Below are 5,918 nucleotides of genomic sequence, written 5' to 3' on the forward strand. Positions count from 1 at the left end.
AGCACCGTGAGGTGGGGGCCCAAGAGGGGCTAGCATGCAGGGGATGCTGCGAGAGAGACCTCTCCCCCAGCCTGGCGGTGGGGGGGTAGCAGGGAAGGGTTCCCAGAAATAGGTCACATGGGAGACACAGTAGTTAAGAAGAGGTGTGGGAAGCATTCCAGGCAGTGGGAACAGCATTTGCAAAGGCAGAGAGGTGTGATGAGTATGAGCCACGGAGAAGTGCGAACGGCTGGGTGCATGGGGAGGGTGGGTGCCTGTGGGGCAGGATGTAGGGTTGGGCTGGGGAAGCAGGCAGAGCCCATCACAGGAGAGGCAGGATGGGACTGCGGGGCAATGCAGAGCCAAGAGAGTCGGCAGAGCAGGGGGTGAAATGTTGGATCAGCATCTTAGAAAGACTGTGGACTCTGGAAATCAACCAGACAGTCACACCACGGCCTCGATCCACCGTCTCGTCCCTGTATGCTCCCTCTAGATGCCGTGGAGGCCTCTTTACCAACCGCCAGTTTCTAGCACCTGCAGCTCTACCTGATGGCTCTCTCTGGCTGTCAGAATTCATGCCCCTGCTGGTCTCTGCTTACTCCCACCAGGAGCCCGGGCCCCTGCGTGACTTGTTCAAGGTCACACAGCTCTACCTTAGGGGACTCTGCCCAGGTGGTGAGCTGGTGTCTGCGGTCCCTGGGCTAGCATGCAGGGGATGCTGCGAGAGAGACCTCTCCCCCAGCCTGGCGGTGGGGGGTAGCAGGGAAGGGTTCCCAGAAGTAGGTCACATGGGAGACACAGTAGTTAGGGCTGGCACAGAGTGGATGGGTGCGAATACCGGGCTCACAGTAGGCTCGCAAGAAAGGAGAATTGTTGTCCGTGAGCAGGTAGTTCTAGCTCTGTTATCCTCTCCTTTACAGAAAAGAGTAACGAGGAATAAATGCTTCGCTTCCTCCCCAAACTGCCAACTGCTTAGGGGTAAAAGAGGTCTGTTTATTTGTTTCCTGGATGCAAAGAACCGGCTGATTTCTTCAAGCCTGGTGCAGCTGACAATTCTATCAGCCAACGCGGACGAGGCCCGGAAGGTAGCTGAGACTTTGGGGTTGCACGGGAGAGGGCTCTTCTGAGGACCCACCGGGACCTCTGCCTCAACACCAACACCAGTTTCTGGTCCTGTGCCAGCCACAGGGGTAATTAGGCCAGATGGTCTCAAGGCAGAGATTCCAACGGTCCCGGCGCTGCTATAAATCAAGCCACAAATGGGAAGGGTGTGTGACGGACACAGGGTGTGGTCATTTTAGGGCAATTTCCCCCTGCTGGCAAGGTTTCCATGGAGATACATCCAGCTTTCCCCCCATCTGACTGTGGAAATGAGTTAGGTGATGGGTCCTTTTTTTTTTTTTTTTTTGAGAGAGAGAGAGAGAGCGCGAGAGCGTGCATGTGAGCAGGGCTAGGGAGGGGCTGAGGGAGAGGGAGAGGGAGAGGGAGGTAGAGAATCCCAAGTAGGCTCCACATCCAGCATGGAGCCGGACGAGGGGCTCGATCTCATGACCCTGAGATCATGACCTGAGCCGAAATCAAGAGTCAGACACTCAACTGACTGAGCCACCCAGACGCCCCTAGGGGACGGGTTCTGATGGTTTAGGTGTTAAATGAACACATCCCTGTGAACATAATGTTTGATATTCCCTTTGATGGTGTCAACTGGACAGAATGTAGGGTTTTCTAGACTTTTTTTCCCCCAAAGAGATGTATGAAATAGGAGTTTTCACGTAATTCCTATATGGGTTTTGTTGTTTTGTTTTTCAGAATATGGGTCGAACAGAAATCTACTTTGCAGGAACAAGTGGGCATCTTCTGGCCAAGTAGATGAACTGCAGAACCTTCTAGCATCTTTCTCCGTCTTCCTCCCCAGGACAACTGGAACTGACCCCCCCCCCCTTCCACTGGGCCTGTGGTGGTGGCTTGTGAGGACAGCCCCCTGTGGATCCGTGAACACACTGCACTCGGCGGGTGGGAGGGATAATCCCAGCCACGTGGCCGACCCTGCTTTGGTGAAGGCATCTGCCTCAAAGGACTGTGAAGCATTTGCTTCGTAAGTACACGGAGAGCCCACAAAATTGCCCATGGCACGCAGTGAGTGCCCAGCAGATGCTAGCGTTCTCCTCCTGTTTAGAAAGGCCTCCGTGGCTCGTGAAGCAAATAGCAGGCAAACGAATTCATGTAAGCATATGAGGACAGGGACACCATTTCTCTCTCTCTTTTTTTTATTTTGTAAGGATTTTATTTATTTATGAGAGAGAGAATGAGAGAGAGAGCATATGAGAGGGGGGAGGGTCAGAGGGAGAAGCAGACTCCCTGCCGAGCAGGGAGCCCGATGCGGGACTCGATCCCGGGACTCCAGGATCGTGACCTGAGCCGAAGGCAGTCACTTAACCAACTGAGCCACCCAGGCGCCCAAGGGACACCATTTCTCAAGTGAGGAATAAGCCTTAAAAAGAAATGAACCACAGCAGCATGATTCACAATAACCGAGAGGTGGAAGCCACCCAAGTGACCATCCACGGACGCTCGAGCCGATAAGCCGAGTGTGGTGCGTCCGTGTGGTGCAACGTTCCTCAGCCCTAAAAAGGAAGGGCATCCTGGCACCTACAGCACCGTGGATGGCGCTTGGAGACGTTGTGCTCAGTGAGGTAAGCCGGTCGTGGAAAGACACATTCTGGATGCTTCCACTTTACATGAGGTCTCCAGACGAGTCAAACTCCTAGAAACAGAAAGGAGACGGTGGCTGCCGAGGGCTGCGGGCGGAGGAGGGCGGAACGGGGAGTGTTGCCCTCGGTCAGTTTTCGTTTCGCAAGATGAAGATTATGGAGATGCACAGTGGTGGTGGTTGCGTGACATTGTGAATGTGTCTAGTACCACTGACCTGTATACTTAGAAATGGCTGAGAGAGTAATTTTATGAGACGTGTATTTTACTACAATTAAAAAAAAGTTTGACCAGGGGCGCCTGGGTGGCTCAGCCGTTAAGCGTCTGCCTTCGGCTCCGGTCATGATCCCGGGGTCCTGGGATCGAGCCCCGCATCGGGCTCCCTGCTCCGCGGGAAACCTGCTTCTCCCTCTCCCACTCCCCCTGCTTGTGTTCCCTCTCTCGCTGTGTCTCTCTCTATCAAAAAAATAAAATCCTAAAAAAAAAAAAACACCTTAAAAATTAAAAAAAAAAAAAAAAAAAGTTTGACCCAATTTGCTCAGGTCCCTTCACTGGCAGGCGTGAGAGGAAGAATTCAGACCCGCGTCTGAGTGGCTTCCCCACCAGCAACTCTCCACCAGAAACCTCCTGGCCGGGTGCCCGGTGAGTGGGTAAAATCCAGGGGGAGAGGGTGGCTTCCAGAAAGAGCCGAATGCTTTACTGGGGGAAGACACAGAAGGCAACCTGGAAGAGAGGAGGAATCAGTGGGCATGGAGTCAGGAGAACGGGGTGTCAGTCGACTTCTGCTGTGTGAGCTTGGGCACACCACTCACCTTCTCTGGGCTTTGCGTCTCCACTCCTACATGAGGGTTAGGTTGGGAGGGCATCCGGGCCCTTCCAGCTCGAAGGTCTGGGGAGGGGAGAGATGGGAGGCCCAGGTCCGTTCTTAGGGCTCCAACAGGCCTGAGGGCCCTCCCCGACCAGGGACCCTTGCTGCGCACTGGGAACGGTCTTCTTCCTCGAGCATCTTCTGTGCACCAAGCTCTGTTCTGGGCCGGGTCCCAACATCGTCTTAGGGAGGACAGGCAATAGACAAGCAAACAAACAGGAATAGATCCTGCGAAGAAGGGCAGACCGCTATCGGGTAGGGTTTTTCAGAGGCGGGTCAGTGGAGTTCTTGGTAGAGAGGAAGGCTTCACTCTTCCTTCACAGGCCCCAGAAGGGCATCCTGGAGGAGGTGGCATTTGGGTCAGGCCTGGAGCCTGGTTCCACAAGCCCCTGTGGAGCACAGACATCAGCTGGGCGCGAGGGGCTGGAGATAAAGAGACTCGTGGGGACGACAGACAGGGCAGCTAACGCATCGCAGTGCCGGGCGTGGGGGGGGGGGGAGACGGGGACAGCAGGGCACCTCTCGGGATATTTGCCCAGAGAAGAGGACACATGAGCTAGACTTGGGAGGACGAGTGAGTTCATCAGAGCCGAGAAGCGCCCCAGGCTTGGGGAACAGCAGGTGTGAAGGCCGGAGGACCCACAGCAGAGACACCATGCAGGGTGTGGTGTTGAAAGGCAGCACTCGCCCGGAGCTTCGTATGCTGGGTGACGCTGCTTCAGGTGACTCACTTCTCTGGGCCTCGGTTTACCTGTTTGCACAATGAATGGGAGTACTTTTGAGAATGCAGCGAGGTGATGTAGGGACAGAGCAGAAGCTGGATGGCATGGGTTTTCTTTCTTGTTTCTCTCCATATTGCCAGATCAGAGTGTATCAGGGGAACGGGGCGTGAAAGGCCAATTTGCTGAATTTGCTCCATTCGGCTCCTGCCAAAACCCCTTCACTTACATTGGCTGCCCACCCCTCTGAGTAGAGAATCATCTTCTGGGACCCCCGCATCCCCACGTGGAGCCTACCAGCCCCAACCTCCAAAATCTCCCCCCATTAGAAGCACTATCCTGGATGTCATGCTTTTGGGGACCTTCTTTCTTACACAGCAAATGATGGCTAAGGGTGAGCGGAGTTCCTGCCCAAGGTGAGGGCTGGACCCAGATCCTGTCCATTTACCTCCGGGGGGATGCCGCTCAGCTGTGGAAGTCCCAAGCTCTGGAGAGGCAGTAGAGAGGGTGCCTCTGGTCAGGAGAGGCAGGGCAGGTGGCGTTCCTGCCATGGATTCTCCTGGTCTGAGCCAAAAGGCATGGCTCAGTTGGTAAAGCGTCTGCCTTTAGCTCGGGTCATGATCCCAGGGTTCTGGGATCCGTTGGGCTCTCTGCTCGGCGAGGAGTCTGCTTCTCCCTCTGCTTGTCGATCCCCCCAACTAGTGCTCTCTCTCTCAAATAAATAAAATTAATTTTAAAAAAGGGCCTTAGCAAGAAAAGAATCTCTTTCTTTCTTTTTTAAATGTATTTATTCATGGGGAGGGGAGGTGCAGAGGGAAAGAAAACCCAAGCAGACTCTGGGCTCAGGGCAGAGCCCGATGCAGGGTCGACCTCAGAGATCACCACCCGAGCTGATACCAAGAGACAGAAGCTCAACCGACCACGCCACCCAGGCGCCCCAGGAAAGGAACTTCGCCAGAGGCCATGCAACTGCCAAGTGGCCGAGTCACCCAGTCCAACTTTTCCACGTTGGCTCTGAGAAGCCAAGCCACTTGCCTCTGTGCCATGAGCATACCTGATGTACCTTCTCACTTCTTTCTAGCATCATGAGCTGTTAGTAACAATTCTTAGGAATGACCCAAACAGAGCTGTAAATCTTTGGCATCCTCTGGTCTTTATTTAGTCGTTCAACAAATCCTTATTTGAGCACCTGCTGTGTGTGAGGCCTGGTTTTAGGGGCTGGGGATACAGCAGTGCACAATGCAGACAGAGCCCTGCCTGCCCTCCTGGGACTTACAGTTAGAGCAGGGGAGAGAGCCAGAGACAAATAATCATGCAAGGAAGCATGCGATGCTTAGTGCTAGGAAGAAAACCCAGGTAACACAGGGGTTGTGCTATTTATGACCATGGAAGATTCCTAGGGACATAATACAATGGATTGCACAGTGGACCCAAAAAATAGATCCAGGGGTGCCTGGGTGGCTCAGTTGGTTAAGCGCCTGCCTTCAGCGCAGGTCATGATCCCAGGATCCCGGGATCGAGTCCCACGTCGAGCTCACTGCTCAGCAGGGAGCTGCTTCTCCCTCTGTCTGCTGCTCCCCCTGCTTGTGCTCTTTCTCTCTCTCTTTCTTTGTGTCAAATAAATGAACAAAATCTTAAAAAAA

At 54.0% G+C, this 5,918-nt stretch overlaps 1 long non-coding RNA gene across 1 annotated transcript; it reads left to right on the top strand.

The window, feature by feature from the left end:
- The first annotated feature begins 237 nt into the window (after positions 1-237).
- Positions 238-5,018, top strand: LOC145720240 (uncharacterized). Its single transcript, XR_014143109.1, has 2 exons — positions 238-1,064; positions 1,789-5,018. It is a non-coding gene; the product is annotated as an uncharacterized LOC145720240 (long non-coding RNA).
- The last annotated feature ends 900 nt before the right edge of the window (positions 5,019-5,918 follow it).

This window comes from Leptonychotes weddellii, chromosome 2, assembly GCF_054177405.1.
Source record: "Leptonychotes weddellii isolate Sample4059 chromosome 2, ASM5417740v2, whole genome shotgun sequence".
NCBI lineage: Eukaryota > Metazoa > Chordata > Mammalia > Carnivora > Phocidae > Leptonychotes > Leptonychotes weddellii.